The sequence below is a fragment of the Rattus norvegicus genome, chromosome 5, assembly GCF_036323735.1.
Source record: "Rattus norvegicus strain BN/NHsdMcwi chromosome 5, GRCr8, whole genome shotgun sequence".
Lineage (NCBI taxonomy): Eukaryota > Metazoa > Chordata > Mammalia > Rodentia > Muridae > Rattus > Rattus norvegicus.
In genome coordinates, this window is record NC_086023.1 from 161,686,469 (window position 1) to 161,706,910 (window position 20,442).

Here is a 20,442-nt window from a genome sequence, read left to right on the forward strand (position 1 = left end):
CTTATAGTGTCTCTCCAGCATCCTGTACTGGCAAGTCTGAGTACTATGACACTTTGCTGTGGAGAAGTAAAAGGCCTAATTCTTTTGGCATATACAAGACAGCTGATGAAGAACCTGTATGTGAACAACTAACATGTATGCCTCAGTAGATACATACAAACTAGGAAAAGGAAGACAGCTTCTACAGAACATCCATTTTCTTTGTGTGGTCACCAAGGCATGCATGTATATGCTACGGTATGTATGTGCACAGAATTTTATAAGAAAGCTTTATGTTGTTTCCTTATCTATTAGTTATTGATTTCAGGGAGGGGTAATCGATGCCATTGCATATGTGTGAAGATCAGAAGACAACTTTGTGGCAATAAGTTTTTTCCTTCCACCATGCGGGTTCAGGGTATTGAACTCAGGTCCTTGGTCTTAGCAGCAAGCATTGTTACTCACTAAGGTATTTCACCAGGCATTCTTTTTCCCTTTTCTTTTATTGGATATTTTCTTGATTTAGATTTCAAATGTTATCCCCTTTCTAGTTTCCCCTCCAGAAACCCCCTATCCCATCCTCCCTACCCCTGCTTTTATGAGGGTGCTCCTCAACCTCCCATCTCCTTCTTCCCAGCTCTTCACCCTGGCATCCCCCTACACTGGGGCATCCAGCCTTGACTGGACCAAGGATCCCTCCTCCCATTGATTCCCGACAAGGTCATCCTCTGCTTCATATGTCATTGGAACAATGGGTCCCTCTTTGGTTGGTGGTTGAATTCTTGGGAACTCTGATGGGTCTGGTTGATTGATATGGTTTTTCTTCCTATGGGTTGCAAACCCCTTCAGCTCCTTCAGTTCTTTCTCTAACTCCTCCATTGGGGTCCCCATACTCAGTCCAATGGTTGGCTGAGAGCATCTGCTTCTGTATTTGTCAGGCCCTGGCAGAGCCTCTCAGGAGACAGCTATATCAGACTCCTGTCAGCAAGCACTTCTTGGTATCCACAATAGTGTCTGGGTTTGGTAACTATATATGGGATGGGTCCCCAGGTAGGGCAATCTCTGGATGGCCTTTGCTTCAGCTTCTGCTCCATGCTTTGTCTCCGTATTTCCTCCTGTAAGTATTTTGTTCCCCCTTCTTTTTATTATTTTTACATTTTGATATTTTGTATTTATGTTTGAAAATCTCAATGTATTTTGAACACATTCATTTTTCCAGCCTACACGACTTCGAGAATGCTTCTTATTTTCTTCTTTCCCCTATCAAGTCCAGTTTGTCTGGACTGTCTTGAGGCCTGTTCAGCCTATTAAGGGTTACATTTATTTTTGGATGGTTCTTTTCTATAAATCTAAATGTATGCACTTATAATTTCATCTTTCTATTTCCCAAAGATGAAGGGACTGTGGGGTTTTCTGCATGAGAACTTACTTGATATTATCTATAAACATGAAACGTAACTTGCTATTGCCTATCTTTCCCTCCTCCAAGTAAGTGTTTATTCCCCACTGTGGTCTTCCTGCTTCTGTTCTCTCTCCAACACCCTCTGGTACTCCTTTATACTATCAATTTGTCTAGAATTAATTTTTTATGCAAGTGTGTCATCTGGTAGTCCATATTCCATTTATAATGTGAATGTATTTCTGTACTCACACTACAAATAGACACACAAAGGCCAATTCTTCAGAGTTCAACACATTCTGTAACCATTACACCAATCAAAACGCAAAACATCTTCAATATCCAGAAGGGTCCCCCATAGCTAAAACCACCAACTTCCCAAGGAATTGTCATAATCAGCATTCTATCTTTACAGGACAACTTAACTTATTCTTAAATTTTAGGCCTTTTATTCTCTGGATTATTTTGCTCTAGAATATTGGTTTACTATATTGTGTATATTCCATTTTTATGTACATTATTTTACTGTACAAATAATATGCAACAATTTATTTATATTTCATCTTGTGACTTTTTAAAAAAATAATAAGTTAGATTTGGCTGTTCCAATGGTAACACAATAAATGGATCTATGGGTTATGTACCATGATAATATCTGTTGACTACACACCTACACACCTACACACACACACACACACACACACAAAACCCAATACAAATTCCTCTAAACATATTTATAAAATAAAAGCCATTAGTGTATCTCCAAGTTTAGTTTGCTTATTAATGCTACAGAATTTTTGTTCATTAAATGCTTATCTAACATATAATATATATGTGTTTTAAGTGATCAATATCATGGTAGAGGTTTGTTTTTCATAGATGATGCAAGTATGCCTTGTTACTGAGTTTCCACAGAAAATAAATGCAGGAATTATACAACTATCAATTTTGTAAAAGTTGAAATCATTTTATTCTGAAAAAATAATTCTGTGTGTTCAGGGCTAGAGAGATGGCCCTATGGTTAAGATCACCTACTGTTCTTTGAGATGGTCTGTGTTCAGTTTCCAGCATCCACATCAGGTAGCTCACAACTGCCTCTAACTTCAGCTCTAGGGGATTTGACACCTATTCTGGACTCTCAGCCAGGGCCTGTACACATTCAAATGTGGGGTAGATGAAAAAAAGACACATATAAATACTCATTAATTTTAAAATATTTTTATATCCACTACCTATGTGGCCTACTCCATTATTTTATCTACAAGTGCTGATATCTGTCTTCTACTTGAAGCATTCTCCATGCCTTTTTCCCTTCATGTTCTTTTTTTTCTCCATGTTTATTAAATGGGGTATTTATTATTTACATTTCAAATGTTATTCCCTTACCTGATTTCCAGGCCAACATCCCCCTAAGACCTCCCCCTCCCCATCTATGTGGGTGTTCCGCTCCCTATCTTCCCCCATTACCGCCCTCCCCAAACAATCCCATTCACTGGGGGTCCAGCCTAGGCAGGGCCAAGGACTTCCACTTCAAATGGTGCCTCTAATAGGCTATTCATTACTACCTATGAATTTGGAGCCCAGGGTCAGTCCATGTATAGTCTTTGGGTAGTGGATTAGTCCCTGGAAGCTCTGGTTGGTTAGCATTGTTGTTCATATGAGGTCTCGAGCCCCTTCAAGCTCTTCCAGTCCTTTCTCTGATTCCTTCAACTGGGGTCCCGTTCTCAGTTCAGTGGTTTGCTACTGGCATTCACCTATGTATTTGCTGTATTCTGGCTGTGTCTCTCAGGAGAGATCTACATCCGGTTCCTGTCAGCCTGCACTTCTTTGCTTCATCCATCTTATCTAATTGGGTGGCTTTATATGTATAGGCCACATGTGGGGCAGGCTCTGAATGGGTGTTCCTTCTCCCTCTGTTCTAAACTTTGCCTCTCTACTCCCTGCCAAGGGTATTCTTGTTCCCCTTTTAAAGAAGGAGTGAAGCATTCCCATTTTGGTCATCCTTTTTGAGTTCCATGTGTTCTGTGCATTTAGGGTAATTCAAGCATTTGGGCTAATAGCCACTTATCAATGAGTGCATACCATGTGTGTTTTTCTGTGATTGGGTTACCTCACTCAGGATGATATTTTCCAGTTCCATCCATTTGCCTATGAATTCATAAAGTCATTGTTTTTGATAGCTGAGTAATATTCCATTGTGTAGATGTACCACATTTTCTGTATCCATTCCTCTGTTGAAGGGGATCTGGGTTCTTTCCAGCTTCTGGCTATTATAAATAAGGCTGTTATGAACATAGTGTAGCACATGTCTTTGTTGTATGTTGGAGCGTCTTTTGGGTATACGCCCAAGATAGGTATTGCTGGGTCCTCAGGTAGTGCAATGTCCAATTTTATGAGGAACCTCCAGACTGATTTTCAGAATGGTTTTACCAGTCGGAAATCCTACCAACAATGGAGGAGTGTTGCTCTTTCTCCACATCCTCGCCACAATCTGCTGTCGCCGGACTTTTTGATCTTAGCCATTATGACTGGTGTGAGGTGGAATCTCAGGGTTGTTTTGATTTGCATTTCCCTTATGACTAAAGATGTTGAATATTTCTTTAGGTGCTTCCCAGTCATTTGATATTACTCAGCTGTGAATTCTTTGTTTGGCCCTGAACCCCATTTTTCTCCATCTTTATTAAATTGGGTATTTCTTGTTTACATTTCAATTGTTATTACCTTTCCTGGTTTCCAGGCAATCATCCTCCAAACTCTCCCTTCCCCTTCTGTGTGGGTGTTCCCCTCCCCATCTTCCTTCCATTTCTGCCCTCCCCCCAACAATCCCTGTCACTGGGGTTCAGTCATAGCAAGAAGAAGGGCTTCCCCTTCCACTGGTGCCCTTACTAGGCTATTCATTGCTACCTATGCTGTTGGAGACCAGGGTCAGTCCATGTATATAGTCTTTGGGTAGTGGCTTAGTACCTGGAAACTCTGGTTGGTTGGCATTGTTGTTCATATGGGGTCTCAAGCCCCTTCAAGTTCTTTCAGTCCTTTCTCTGATCCCTTCAACAGGGGTCCCATTCTCAGTTCAGTGGTTTGCTGCTGGCATTTGCCTATGTATTTGTCATATTCTGGCTGTGTTTCTCAGGACAGATCTACATCCACGAACCCTATTTTTTTAATAGGGTTATTTGTTTCCCTGCAGTCTAACTTCTTGAGTTCTTTGATGATTTTGAATATAAGCCCTCTATCAGTTGTAGGATTGGCAAAGATCTTTTCCCAATCTGTTGGTTGCTGTTTTGTCCTAACAACAGTGTCCTTTGCCTTGCAGAAGCTTTATAGCTTTATGAGATCTCATTTGTCGATTCTTGATTTTAGAGCATAAGCCATTGGTGTTCTGTTCAGGAAATTTTCTCTAGTGCCCATGTGTTCGAGATTCTTCCCCACTTTCTCTTCAATTAGTTTGAGTGTATCTGGTTTGATGTGGAGGTCCTTAATTCACATGGACTTAAGCTTTGTTCATGGTGATAAGAATGGATCAATTTGCAATCTGACCTCCAGTTGAGCCAGCACCATTTGCTAAAAATGCTATCTTTTTTCTATTGGATGGTTTTGGCTTCTTTGTCAAAAAATCAAGTGACCATCGATGTGTGGGTTCATTTCTGGGTCTTCAATTCTATTCCACTAGTCTATCTGCCTGTCTCTGTACCAATACCATGCAGTTTTTGTCACTAGTCTTCTGTAATACTGCTTGAGTTCAGGGATAGTGATTCTCCCGGAAGTCCTTTTATTGTTGAGGATAGTTTTAGATATCCTGGGTTTTTTGTTATTCCAGATGAATTTGGAAATTGTTCTGTCTAACTCTCTGAAGAATTGGATTGGTATTTTAATGGGGATTGCATTGAATCTGTAGATCGCTTTTGGTAAAATGGCCATTTTTACTATATTAATCCTGCCAACCCATGAACATGGGGGATCTTTCCATCTTCTGAGATCTTCTTCAATTTCTTTTTTCAGAGACTTGAAGTTCTTATCATACAGATGTTTCACTTGTTTGGTTAAAGTCACACCAAGGTATTTTATATTATTTTGGACTATTATGAAGGGTGTTGCTTCCCTAATTTCTTTCTCAGCTTGTTTCTCTTCTGTGTACAGGAAGGCTACTGACTTATTTGAGTTAATTTTATACCCAGCAACTTTGCTGAAGTTGTTTATCAGGTTTAGTACTTCTGTGTTGGAACTTTTGGGATCACTTAAATATACTATCATATCATCTGCAAGTAGTGATATTTTGACTTCATCCTTTCCAATATGTATCCCTTTGATCTCCCTTTGCTGTCTGATTGCTCTGGCTAGGAATTGGAGAACTATATTGAATAAGTAGGGAGAGAGTGGGCAACTTTGTCTAGCCCCTGATTTTAGTGGGGTTGCTTCAAGTTTCCCTCTATTTAGTTTAATGTTAGCAACTGGTTTGTTGTATGTGGCTTTTACTATGTTTAGGTATGGGCTTTGAATTCCTATTCTTTCCAGGACTTTTAACATGAAGGGGTGTTGAATTTTGTCAAATGCTTTCTCAGCATCTAATGAAATGATCATGTGGTTTTTATCTTTCAGTTTGTTTATATAGTGGATTTCATTGATGGTTTTCCATATATTAAACCATCCCTGCATTCCTGGAATGAAGCCTACTTGATCATAATGGATGATTGTTTTGATGTGTTCTTGAATTCAGTTTGCAAGAATTTCATTTAGTATTTTTGTGTCAATATTCAATGGAAAATTTCTTTGTTGGGTCTTTGTGTGGTTTAGGTATAAGAGTAATTGTGGCTTCATAGAAGGAATTTGGTATCACTCTGTCTGTTTCAATTTTGTGGAATAGTTTGGATAGTATTGGTATGAGGTCTTCTATGAAGGTCTTATAGAGTTCTGCACTGAACCCATCTGGGCCTGGGTCCTTTTGTTTGGGAGACCTTTAATGACTGCTTCTATTTCGTTAGGAGTCATGGGGTTGTTTAAATGGTTTATTTGTTCCTCATTTAACTTCGGTACCTGGTATCTGTCTAGAAAATTGTCCATTTCCTCGAGATTTTCAAGATTGATTGACTATAGGCTTTTGTAGTAGGATCTGACGAATTTTTGAATTTCCTTTGATTCTGTTCTTATGTCTCCCTTTTCATTTCTGATTTTGTACACTCTCTGGGTCCTCTGGTTAGTCTGGCTAAGGGTTTATCTATCTTTTTTATTTTCTCAAAGAAATTTGGTTCTTTTGATTCTTTGTATAGTCCTTTTTGTTTCTACTTGGTTGATTTCAGCTCTGAGTTTGATTGTTTTCTGCCTTCTACTCCTCCTGGGTGTATTTGTTTCTTTTTGTTCTAGAGCTTCTAGGTGTGCCGTCAAGCTGTTGATATATGCTCTCTCCTGTTTCTTTCTGCAGCACTGAGAGCTATGAGTTTTCCTCTTAGCACAGCTTTCACTGTGTCCCATAAGTTTGGGTATGTTTTACCTTCATTTTCATCAATTTCTAAGAAGTCTTTAATTTCTTTCTTTATTTCTTCCTTGACCAGGTTATCATTGAGTAGAGCATTGTTCAACCTCCAGGTATATGTGGGCATTCTTTCCTTATTGTTATTGAAGACCAGCTTTAGCTCATGGTACTCTGATAGGATGCATGGGATTATTTCTATCTTTCTGCATCTGTTGAAGCCTGTTTTATGACCGATTATATGGTCAATTTTGGAGAAAGTACCATGAGGTGGTGAGAAGAAGGTATATCCTTATGTTTTAGGATAGAATGGTCTATAAATATCTGTTAAGTTTTTTTGGTTCATAACTTGTGTTAGTCTGTCTATGTCTCTGTTTAATTTCTGTTTCCATGATCTGTCCATTGATGACAGTGGGGTGTTGAAATCTCCTACTACTATTTTGTGAGGTGCAATGTGTGTTTTGAGCTTTAGTAAGGTTTCTTTTATGTATGTAGGTGCCCTTGTATTTGGAGCATAGATATTTAGGTTTGAGAGCTCATCTTGGTGGATTTTTCCTTTGATGAATATGAAGTGTCCTTCCTTATCTTTTTTGATGACTTTCAGTTGAAAATCGATTTTATTCAATATTAGAATGGCTACTCCAGCTTGCTGCTTCAGACCATTTGCTTGAAAAGTTGTTTTGTAGTCTTTTACTCTGAGGCATTGTCTGTCTTTGTCTCTGAGGTGTGTTTTTTGTAGGCAGCAAAATGCTGGGTCCTCATTACGTATCCAGTTAATCTGTGTCTTTTTATGGGGAATTGAGTCCACTGATGTTGAGAGATATTAAGGAATAGTGATTGTTGCTTCCTGTTATCCTCATATTTGAAGGTGAGATTATGTTTGTGTGCTTGTCTTCTTTGTTTTGTTACAAAAAGATTAGTTTCTTGCTTTTTCTATGGTGTGCCTTGCCTCCTTGTGTTGGGCTTTACCATTTATTATCCTTTGTAGGGCTGGATTTGTAGAAAGATATTGTGTAAATTTGGTTTTGTCATGGAATATCTTGGTTTCTCCATCTATGTTAATTGAGAGTTTTGCTGGATACAGTAACCTGGGCTGGCATTTATGTTCTGTAGGGTCTGTATGACATCTGTCCAGATTCTTCTGGCTTTCATAGTCTCTTTGTGAGAAGTCTGGTGTTATTCTGATAGGTCTGCCTTTATATGTTAGTTGACCTTTTTGCCTTACTGCTTTTAATATTCTTTGTTTTGTGCATTTGGTGTTTTGACTATTATGTGACGGAAGGATTTTCTTTTCTGGTCCAATCTATTTGGAGTTCTGTAGGCTTCTTGTATGTTTATGGGCATCTCTTTCTTTAGGTTAGGGAAGTTTTCTTCCATGATTTTGTTGAAGATATTTACTGGTCCTTTGAGCTGGGAGTCTTCACTCTCTTCTTACCTATTATCCTTAGGTTTGATCTTCTCATTGTGTCCTGGATTTCCTGTATGTTTTGGACCAGTAGCCTTTTCTGCTTTACATTAGCTTTGACTGTTGTGTCGATGATTTCTGTGGAATCTTCTCCTCCTGAGATTCTCTTTTCTATCTCTTGTATTCTGTTGGTGATGCTTGTATCTGCAACTCCTTGTCTCTTCCTTTGGTCTTCTATATCCAGGGTTGTTTCCCTTTGTGCTTTCTTTATTGCTTCTATTTCCATTTTTAATTCCTTCAACTGTTTGATTGAGTTTTCCTGGAATTCTTTCAGGTATTTTTGTGATTCCTCTCCATAGGCTTGTACTTGTTTATTTATATTTTCCTGCATTTCTCTAAGGGAGTTCTTCATGTCTTTCTTGAAATCCTCCAGCATCATGATCAAATGTGATTTTAAATCTAGATCTTGCTTTTCTGGTGTGTTTTGATATTCAGTGTTTGCTTTGGTGGGATAATTGGTCTCCGATGATGCCATGTAATCTTGGTTTCTGTTACTTGGGTTCCTGTGCTTGCCTCTCGCCATCAGGTTGTCTCTGGTGTTATCTTGTTCTGCTATTTCTGACAGTGGCTAGACCGTCCTAGTGGCTTGTGTGTCAGGAGTGCTGTAGACCTGTTTTCCTAATTTATTTCAGCCAGTTATGGGAACAGAGTTTCTGCTTTTGGGCGTGTAGTCTTTCCTGTCTACTGGTCTTCAGCTGTTGCTGTGGGCCTGTGTCCTGAGTCGCTTGAAACTCAGCTGTGGGCAGGTCGCTTGGAGCAGAAAAGTTGGTCTTACCTGTGGTCTCGCGGCTCAAGTTTGCTTGCATTGGCCTGCTTTTGAGCTCTTGGTGAGGGCGGCAACCAGGAGGGCCTGTGCTGCCTTTTCCTGGAGCCTGGGTGGACTGGGGTCCCAGGTGGCATTAGATGTTTTCCTCTGGAGTCAGAAATGTGGACAGAGTGTAATCTCTTCTGGCTTCCCAGGTGTGTCTGTCTCTCTGAAGGTTTAGCGCTCCCCCCCCCACGGGATTTGGGTACAGAGAACTGTTGACCCGTTCCCTTCAGGTCTGGGTGGTGTGTGGACTGTGGGGGATCTGCTGTTCGAGTGTCCCTATCTTCTGGTTCCCAGAGGTCGTATACAGTTTCCCCTTGGGCCACGGATGTGGGCAGAGGTTGGCAGTATTCGTGGTCTCTCCCGCTCTGCAGTCTCAGGAGTGCTGTATCTGGTTTTATGTTGAGGTCCTCAATCCACTTAGACTTGAGCATTGTGCATGGTGACAAGTATGGGTCTATTTTCATTGTTCCACATACAGACATCTAGTTAGACCAGCACCATTTATTGAGGACACTTTCTTTCTCCCATTGTATGATTTTGGCTTCTTCATCAAAGACCAAGTGTGCATAAGTATGAGGTTTTATTTCTGGGTCTTCAATTCTATTCCATTGATCAACCTGTCTGTCTCTGCATCAGTACCATACAGTTTCTATCACTATTACTCTGTAGTAGAGCTTGAGGTCAGGGATGGTGATTCCCCCAGCCATTCTTTTATTGTTAAGAATTGTTTTCACTATTCTGGGTTTTTTGCCTTTCCAGATGAATTTGAGAATTGTTCTTTCCATGTCTTTGAAGAATTGTGCTGGGATTGTGATAGGAATTGCACTGAATCTGTAGATTGCCCTTGGTAGGAGGGCCATTTTTATATATTAATTCTGCCAATCCATGAACATGGGAGATCTCTCCTTTTTCTGAGATCTTCTTCAATTTCTTTCTTGAGAGACTTGAAGTTTTTATCATAAAGGTCTTTCACTTGTTTGGTTATGGTTACCTCAAGGTATTTTGTATTATCTGTGACTATTGTGAAGGGAATTGTTTCCCTAATTTCTTTCTCACCCTTATTATCATTTGTATAAAGGAAGGCTACTGATTTATTTGAGTTAATTTTATATCTGGCCACTTTGCCAAAATTGTCAGCTGGAGAAGATCTCTGGTAGAATTTTTAGAGTCAATTTCTTATACTATCATACCATCTGCAAATAGTGATACCTTTAATTCTTCTTTACCATTTTGTATCCCCTTGATCTGTTTTTGTTCTCTTATTAGTCTAGCTAGCACTTCGAACACTATATTGAATAGATATGGAGAGAGTGGGCAGGCTTGTCTTGTTCAAGGTTTTAGTGGGATTTCTTCAAGGACCTCTTCATTTAATTTAATATTGGTTGTTTGTTTGCAGTAAATTGCTTTTATTATATTTAGGTATGTTCCTTGAATTCCTGATCTCTCCAATACCTTTATTATGAACGGGTGCTGTATTTTGTAAAATGCCTTTTCTGCATCTAAGGAGATGATCATGTAAATTTTTTCTTTGAGTTTGTTTATATAGTGGATTACATTAATGGATTTTCATTTATTGATCCAACCTTGCATCCCTGGGATGAAGCCTACTTGATTGTGGTGAATGATGGTTTTGATGTGTTCTTGGATTCAGTTTATAAGAATTTTGTTGATTATTTTTGCATTGATATTCATAAGTGAGATTGGTCTGAAGTTCTCTTTTTTGGTAGGGTACTTGTGTGGTTTAGGTATCAGAGTAATTGTAGCTTCACAGAATGAGTTAGGTAGTGTTCCTTCTGTTTTCATTTTATGGAATAGTTTGAGGAATATTGGTATCAGGCCTTCTTTGAAGGTCTGGTAAAATTGTGAGCTAAATCCATCTGGCCCTTGGCTTTTATTGGTTGGGAAGTTTTTAATTATTTCTTCTATTTCCTTTTGAGATATGGACCTGTTTAGAAATTTTTCATGTTCTTGATTTAACTTTGGCTTGTGGTATCTGTCTAGAAAACCGTCCATTTCATCTAGATTTTTCAGTTTTGTTGAGTATAGGTTTTTGTAGTAGGATGTGATAATTTTTTGAATTTCCTCCATTTCTGTTGTTATAGCTCCTTTTTCATTTCAGATTTTGTTAATTTGGATACTGCCCCTGGACCCTTTATTTGATTTGTCTAGGGGTTTATCTATCTTGTTGATTCTTTCAAAGAACCAGCTTTTGGTTTTGCAGATTCTTTGTATTGCTTTGTTTCTATTTGGTGGATTTCAGTCCTGAGTTTGACTATTTCCTGATTTACTGCTCCTGGGTGAGTTTGCTTCTTTTTGTTCTATAGCTCTCAGGTGTGCTGCTATGTTGCTAGTGTAAGATATCTCTAGTTTCTTTACCAGTGCACTAAGTGCTATGAATTTTCTTCCTAGCACTGCTTTCCTTGTATCCCATAGTTTTGGGTATGATGTGTCAACATTTTCATTAAATTCTAGAAAGTCTTTTCTTTCTTTTATTTGATTTTTTTAGATATATTTCTTTACTTACACTTCAAAGGTTATTCCCCTTCACAGTTTCCTGTCAATAAGCCCACATCCCCTCACCTCCCCCTCCCCCATACAGGTATTCCCTATATACATCCCCCTTACTGCCCCCTACATATTCCCCTGCACTGGGGGGTCCAACCTTGGCAGGACCAAGGGCTTCCCCTTCCAACTGGTGCCCCAACAAGGCTATTCTCTGCTACATATGCAGTTGGAGACCTGGGTCAATCCATGTATAGTCTTTCAATAGTGGTTTCGTCCCTGGAAGATCTGGTTGGCTGGCATTGTTGTTTTTATGGGGTTGCAGGCTCTTTCACCTCTTTCAATACTTCCTCTAATTCCCCTGAATGGGGTCCTATTCTCAGTTCAGTGGTTTGCTGCTAGCATTGACCTCTGTATTGGATATGCTCTGGATATGTCTCTCAGGAGAGACCTATATCCGCTCCCTTTCTGCATGCAATTTTTAGCTTCATCAATCTTATCTAGTTTTGGTGGCTGTATATATATATATATATATATATATATATATATATATATATATATATATATATATATATATATATATATATGGGCCACACGTGGGGCAGGCTCTGAATGTCTGATCCTTGAGTTGCTACTCTAAACTTTGCTTCGATATCCCCTCCTATGGATATTTGGTCCCCTTTTAAGAAGAAGTGGGACCATTTGCATTTTGGTCATCCTTCTTATTGAGCTTTCTGTGGTCTGTGGATTGCATCTTGGGTAATTTGAGGTTTTTAGCTAATATCCACTTATCAATGACTGCATACCAAGTGTGTTTTTCTGAGATTGAATACCCCCACTCAGGATGATATTTTCTAGTTCATTCCATTTGCTGATGAATTTCACAAAATCGCTGGTTTTGAAAGCTGAGTAGTACTCCACTATGTAGATGTACCACAATTTTTTAATCCATTACTCTGTTGAAGGGCATCTGGGTTCTTTCCAGCTTCTGGCTATTATAAATAAGGCTGCTATGAACATAGTGGAGCATGTGTCTTTGTTGTACATTGCAACATCTTTTGGGTATATGCCCAAGAGAGGTACAGCTGGGTCCTCAAGTAGTGGAATATCCAATTTTATGAGGAACCTCCAGACAGATTTCCAGAGTGGTTGTACCAGTTTGCAATCCCACCAACAATGGAGGAGTGTTCCTCTTTCTTCATATCCTTGTCAGCATCTGCTGTCACCTGAATTTTTTATCTTAGCCATTCAGACTGGTGTGAGGTGAAATCTCAGGGTTGTTTTGATTTGCATTTCCCTGATGATTAAGGATGTTGAACATTTCTTTAGGTGCTTTTGGCCATTCGATAATCCTCAGCTGAGAATATTTCATTTAGCTCTGTACCCCATTTTGTAATAGGGTTATTTGGCTCTCTGGAGTCTAACTTCTTGAGTTCTTTGTATATTTTGGACATAAGCCCACTATCAGATGTAGGATGGGTAAAGATCCTTTTCCAATCTGTGGGTTGCTGTTTTGTCCTAATGACCATGTCTTGTGCCTTACTGGAGAAGCTTTTCAGTTTTATGAGGTTCCAATTGTCAATTCTTAATCTTAAAACATGAGCCATTGGTGTTTTGTTCAGGAAAATGTCCACATGCCCATGTGTTTGGGACTCTTCCCCACTTTTTTCTATTAGTTTGAGTGTATCTGGTTGGATGTGCAGGTTCTTGATCCACTTGGACTTAAGCTCTGTACATGGTGATGAGAATGGATCGATCTGCATTCTTCTACATGCTGACCTCCAGTTGAACCAGCACCATTTGTTGAAAAGGCTATCTTTCTTCCATTGGGTGGTTTTAGCTCCTTTGTCAAAGATAAAGTGAACATAGGTTTGTGGGTTCATTTCTAGGTCTTCAATTCTGTCCCACTGGTCTATCTGCCTGTCTCAATATCATATAGTTTTTATGACTATTGCTCTGTAATATGACTTGAAGTCAGGGATGGTGATTCCCCCAGAAGTTCTTTTATTGTTGAGTATAGTGTTTGCTATCCTGGGTTTTTTGTTATTTCAGATGAATTTGCAAATTGCTCTTTCTATCTTTATAAAGAATTGAGTAGGAATTTTGATGGTGATTGCATTGAATCTGTAGATTGCTTTTCTAAAAGGGCCATCTTTACTATATTAATCCTGCCAATCTATGAGCATGGAAGATTCTTTCTATCTTCTGATATCTTCCCCAATTTCTTTCTTCATAGACTTGAAGTTCTTGTCATACATATCTTTCACTTACTTGGTTAAAGTCACACCAAGATATTTTATATTATTTGGGACTATTGTGAAGGGTGTCATTTCCCTAATTTCTTTCTCAGCCTGTTTAACCTTTGAGTAGAGGCTAATGATTTGTTTGAGTTAATTTTATACCCCAATGCTTTGCTGAACATGTTTATCTGGTTAAGTAGTTCTCTGGTGGGACTTTTGGGGTCACTTAAGTACACTATCATATCATAAGCACATAGTGATATTTTGATTTCTTCCCTTCCAATTTGTATCCTTTTGACCTCCTTTCATTGTCTAATTGTTCTCGCTAGGACTCTGAGTACTATACTGAATAAGTAGGGAGAGAGTGGACAGCCTTATCTAATCCCTGATTTTAGTGGGATTGCTTCAAGTTTCTCTCCATTTAGTTTGATGTTAGCTGCTGGTTTGCTGTACACTGCTTTTACTATGTTTAGATATGGGCCTTGAATTCCTGTTCTTTCCAGGACTTTTATCATGAAAGGGTGTTGAATTTTGTCAAATGCTTTCTCAGCATCTAATGAAATGATCATGTGATTCTTACCTTTGAGTTTGTTTATATAATGGATTACATTGATGGATTTCCATATATTGAAACATCCCTGCATCACTGGGATGAAGACTGCTTCATCATGATAGATGATCGTTTTAATGTGTTCTTGAATTCAGTTTGCAAGAATTTTATTGAGTATTTTTGTGTCAATTTTCATACGGGAATTGTTCTGAAGTTCTCTTTCTTTGTTGGGTCTTTGTGTAGTTTCGGTAAACGAGTAATTGTGGCTTCATAGAAGGAATTTCGTAATGTTCTGTCTGTTTCAATTTTGTGGAATAATTTGGACAGTATTGGTATGAGGTCTTCTATGAAAGTCTGATAGAATTCTGCTCTAAACCGGTCTGGTCCTGGGCTCTTTTTGGTTGGAGATGTTGAATAACTGCTTCTATTTCTTTAGGAGTTATGGTCTTGTTTAGATGGTTTATTTGTTCCTGATTTAACTTTGGTACCTGGTATCTGTCTAGAAAATTGTCCATTTCCTCCAGATTTTCCAGTTTTGTTGAATATAGTCTTTTGTAGTAGGATCTGATGTATTTTTGAATTTCTTCAGATTCTGTTGTTATGTCTCCCTTTTCATTTCTGATTTTGTTAATTTGGATACACTCTCTGTGACCTCTGGTTAGCCTGGCTAAGGGTTTATCTATCTTGTTGATTTCTCAAAGATTCAGCTCCTGGTTTTGTTGATTCTTTGTATAGTCCTTTTCATTTCTACTTGGTCGATTTCAACCCTGAATTTGATTATTTCCTGCCTTCTACTCCTCTTGGGTTTATTTATTTCTTTTTGTTCTAAAGCTTTGAAGTGTGCTGTCAAGCTGGTGACATATGCTCTCTCCTATTTCTTTTTGCAGGCACTCAGAGCTATGACTTTTCCTCTTTCATTGTGTCCCATAAGTTCAGGAATTTTGTATCTTCATTTCATTAAATTCTAAGAAGTCTTTACTTTCTTTCTCTCTCTTTCTCTCTCTTTCTTTCTCTCTCTTTCTTTCTTTCTTTCTTTCTTTCTTTCTTTCTTCATTGAACAAGTTGTCATTGAGTAAAGCATTAATCATCTTCCATGTATATGTGGGCTTTCTGTCATTATTGTTGTTATTGAAGACCAGTCTTAGTCCATGGTGATCTGATAGGATGCGTGGGATTATTTTTATCTTCCTGTATCTGTTGAGGCCTAATTTTTTACCTAATTTTAAGGTCAGTTTTGGAGAAGGTACTGGCTTTGCTGTGAGATGCTTAATATCTTGTCTTGGAGTTTTACTTCTAGGATCCTCTGTAGGGCTGGATTGGTAGATCTGTTGTAATTTGGTTTTGTTCTGGAATATTTTGGTTTCTCCATCTGTGTTGATTGAGAGTTTTGCTGGGTATAGTAGCCTGGGCTGCCATTTGTGTTCTTTTAGAGTCTGCATGACTTCTGACTATGCTCTTTTGGCTTTCATAATCTCTGTTGAGAAGTCTGGTGTAATTCTAATAGGTCTGACTTTATATTTTACTTGGCCATTTTCCCTTGCAGCTTTTAATACTCTTTCTTTGTTGTGTGCATTTTTTGTTTTGACTTTATGTGATCAGAGGATTTTCTTTTCCGGTTCCATTTATTTGGTGTTCTGTAGGGTTCTTGTACCATAGGTATCTCTTTCTTTAGGTTGGGGAAGTTTTCTTCTATGTTTTTGTTGAAGACATTTTCAATCCTTCAAGCTGGGAATTCTCATTCTCCTCTATTCCAATTATTCTTTGATTTGGTCTTTTCATTGTGTCCTGAATCTCCTGGATGTTTTTTGGTTAGGAGTTTTTTTTTTTATGTTTTGAATTTTCTTAGACCATTGTGTCAATCTTTTCTACTGTATCTTCTACACCTGAGATTCTCTCTTCTATCTCTTGTATTCTGTTGGTGATATTTATCTCTGTAATTCCTGACCTTTTTCCTATTCTTTTCATTTCCTCATTTTCCTCCATTTGTATTTTCTTTATAATTTCTACATCCACATTTAGGTCTTGGATCACTTTATGCAATCCCTTCACCTGTTTGTGTTTTCCTGTATTTGTTTAAGGGATTTATTTGCTTCCTCTTTAATGGCTTTTACCTGTTTACCTGTGTTTTCGTATTTCTTTCAATGAGTTATTTATATCCTCCTTAATAAACTCTATCATTTCCATGAGATAGGATTTTATGTCAGCTTCCTCATATTCAGTTGCGTTGGTGTATTCAGGGCTTGCCGTGGTGGGAGAACTGGGTTCTGATGATGGCCACATATATTAGCTTCTGTTGTTTGTGGTTTTGTGTTTGCCTCTTGCCATCTGGCTATCCATAGTGTTTGCTCTTCTGGGTGACTCTGTCTGGAATCTGCTTCTTTTTTCCCTGGGTTGCTTCAGGTCTCCTGGTACACACATGACCCTGGCTGTAGCTGACGTCCTGTGGGGCCTTCCAACTGGAAGATCTTCAGAGGGGCAGAGAAGCTTCTAATTTGTTTCTCTGGCTGCAGTAGATCTTCTGGTAGGCCTTCAGACTATTGAGTTTTAAGAGGAGCTGTCACACTGTTTTCCTGTGAGAAGTTCTTCTCTGAGGGGCATGGGTGGGTCAATAGACTCTGGTTTCTGTTTCCTTGTATGCAGCCACACTTCAAGGGGGATTTCAGTCTTTTGGGTCAGTTGCCCTACATGCCTCAGAGCCCCTGGGAGACTGTGGGTCAGTTGCCCTGTGTACAGAGGAACTCCTGGGATGACTTCAAGCTGTGGTGTCCTGGGTACAGTGGATCTCCTGGGATGACTCAGGATGTGGTATCAAATGTTTTGAATACAGTGGTTCTTCTGTTATGCTTCAGGATATGACTTCAAATGGTCTGAGTGTAGCTGGTCCTCTAGTATGTCTGAGGATATACCCTTTTCCAGCGAGCAGACTTGCTAGCATTCTGTGCCAGCAGAAAGGAACAGGCAGAAGAGGGTTGGTATTTGGCAGGTGGAGTTTGGGGGAGGTGGTTCGTCCCTAAGTGCAGTGCCCCCCAGCAGCTGTTGTGGGACTTGATGGAGGGGGTGGTTACCAAATGCTGAGTGCATCCAGTCCTCTGGTATGTCTGAGTATACAGCCTCTTCTAGGGAATAGACTAGCTAACAGTCTATCCCAGCAGAAAGGACCAGGCAGAGGGGATTAAAAAATCATTAGATCCTACTACAAAAGCCTATATTCAACAAAACTGGAAAAATCTGGATGAAATGGACAATTTTCTAGATAAATACCACATACCAAAATTACATCAGTATCAGATAACCATTTAAACAGTCCCATAACTGCTAAAGAAATAGAAGCAATGATTAAAAGTCTCCCAACCGAAAAAAGCTCAGGTCAAGATGGGTTTAGTGCAGAATTCTATTTGACCCTCATAGAAGGCCTAATACCAATATTGTCCAAACTTTTCCACAAAATAGAAACAGGAGGAACACTACCCAATTCCTTTTATGAAGCCACAATTATGCTTATACCTAAACCACACAAAGACCCAACAAAGAAAGAGGACTTCAGACCAATTTCCCTTATGAATATTGATGCAAAAATACTAAACAAAATTCTTGTAAACTGAATCCAAGAACACATCAAACTTATCATCCATCATGATCAAGTATACTTCATCTCAGGGATGCAGGGATGGTTCAATATATGGAAATTCATCATTGTAATCCACTATGCTCATAGCAGCCTTATTTATAATTAATTGCCAGAAGTTGGAGAGAACCTAGATGTCCTTCAAAAGAGGAATGGATACAGAAAATATGGTACATTTACACAATGGAGTACTACTCCATTTAATTGTATTAAAAACAATGATTTTAAGAAATTATGAGGCAAATAAATGGAATTAGGAAGTATCATCCTGAGCAAAGTAACCCAATCTCTCTCTCCCTCTCTCTCTCTCTCTCTCTCTCTCTCTCTCTCTCTCTCTCTCTCACACACACACACACACACACACAATATGCACTCACTGCTATGTGGATATTAGACCAAAAGCTCAGATTACCCAAGATACAATCCGCAGACCAAATGAAGTTCAAGAAGAAAGATAACTAAAATGTGGATGCTTCAGTTCTTCTTAGAAGAGGGAACAAAAATATTCATAGGAGGAGATACAGAAACAAAGTTTGGAGCAGAGACTGAAGGAATGCCATTCAAAAGCTGCCCCACCTGGGGATGAAGCCCATAAACATACAGCCACCAAACCCAGACAACATCACTGATGCCAAGAAGTGCATGCTGACAGGAGTCTGATATAGCTGTCTCCCGAGAGGCTCTGCCAGAGCATAACAAATACTGAGGCAAATGCTTGTAGCCAACCATTTAACTGAGAACTGGGTCCCCATTGGAGGAGTTAAAAGAAAAGATTGAAGGAGATGAAGGAATTTGCAACCCATAAGAACAACAATAACAACCAACCAGAGTTCCCAGGGACTAAACCACCATCTAAAGGGTACACATGGACAGACCCATGGCTCCAGCTGCATATTTAGCAGAGGGTGGCCATATTGGCCACCAATGGGAGGAGAGGCCTTTGGTACTACCAAGGCTGGACCCCAGCCCAGTGCAGGGGAATATCAGGGCAGGGAGATAAGAAGGGGTATGTGGATTGGGGGAACACCCTCATGGAAGAAGGGGGAGGGGTGATGGGATAGGTGGATTATGGCTGGAAAACCGGGAAAGGGGATAACATTTGAAATGTAAATTTAAAAAATCCAATTAAAATGTTAAAAAAAGAATTCCTAAAGTTATACCATTAATTATTAAGCTCTTTTATAGTGGGATGCTACTAGGTCCTTTTCTGATAGTCAAAACTGCAATGAGATTTCTGTCCATTTCCCTTGTTTCCCCAGTTAACTGCTCTTAGATAGTACCCAGACTTTCTCCTACTCAGATTACATTGCAAGAGGTTGTAAAACAATTAACCAAAGGTCATAAAAAGGGCACCAACAATTTAATATAGGTGCTAGGACAGAATATAAAATACTGACTGGATTTATCTATACAAAACTTCACTAATAACTTAGTTATGATTCTTAACTTCCAGTGAACCAGTGGGGATATGACAGTGACGGATGTTTAGCCAGATAATTACTCCTAATGGATATGCATGTAAATATTTTCTGTTGTAAACTTCTTTTTCAATTTATGATTTGATATTTTGTGTGGACTTGTGATGCAGTTTTTAACATGTGATCGGGTATTCTGAAAGATGTTTTAAGTGCTATGGACAAAGAGAACAGGAAGAACTGAGCCGAGAAGAACTGCTCTGAGAGGGAACTGAGCTAAGGAGAAATTTTTAGACACAACACTTTTTAGACAGAACTGAACTCAAGAAGAACTCAGAAGTATAGCCACAGAATTGGGGAAAAATGCATTGAGAGTAAGAGCATTATTGTGACACCAGAGCAGGAGGAGAGAGCAAGATTAGGAGAATGAAGAGTGGAATATCTTAGAAACTATAGGTAACATTAAATACTAAGAGAGCAATGTGCTGAATGCAGAGGGAAAGAGGAAAAAACAAGAAGCTGCACAGAGCAGAAGGACCATGCAGGCTTCTCCTTACCATAGTGCAGAACAGGTCCTTTCTTAATAACAAGGAAGATTTGTCTTATTAAAAAGGAACAAAGCCTTTTTTTTACAAACTTGGGTTTAATTCATTTAGCCTAGAAAGGTAGAAATTTTTTCTTTCTCTAAGGAATAAAGATTGAAGCTCATTTTTCATCCAGAATGAGTGAGTTTATTCTGCACAACTGTTTGGTCTTTTGCTCCACAGATATATGTAAGTATGGATCTCTCTCTCTCTCTCTCTCTCTCTCTCTCTCTCTCTCTCTCTCTGTATGTGTGTGTTTGTGTGTGTGTGTGCATGTTCTCACGCGTGCATATTTAATTGTGAAGGTATGTGTGTGTGTGTATGTGTGTGTGTATTTGTGAGAATGCATCCAAGCGCAACCCAACTGATTGAATGGAAATGTATAAATGCACATGCATGAATCTGTAT

The 20,442-nt window shown here is 39.0% G+C and overlaps 1 protein-coding gene across 1 annotated transcript in view; it reads left to right on the forward strand.

Moving 5' to 3' along the window:
* LOC103692519 (60S ribosomal protein L9 pseudogene) overlaps positions 1 to 20,442 on the forward strand; it is a 1,198,372-nt gene that overhangs the window by 71,723 nt on the left and 1,106,207 nt on the right. The gene's annotated exons all lie outside the window — the stretch shown is intronic.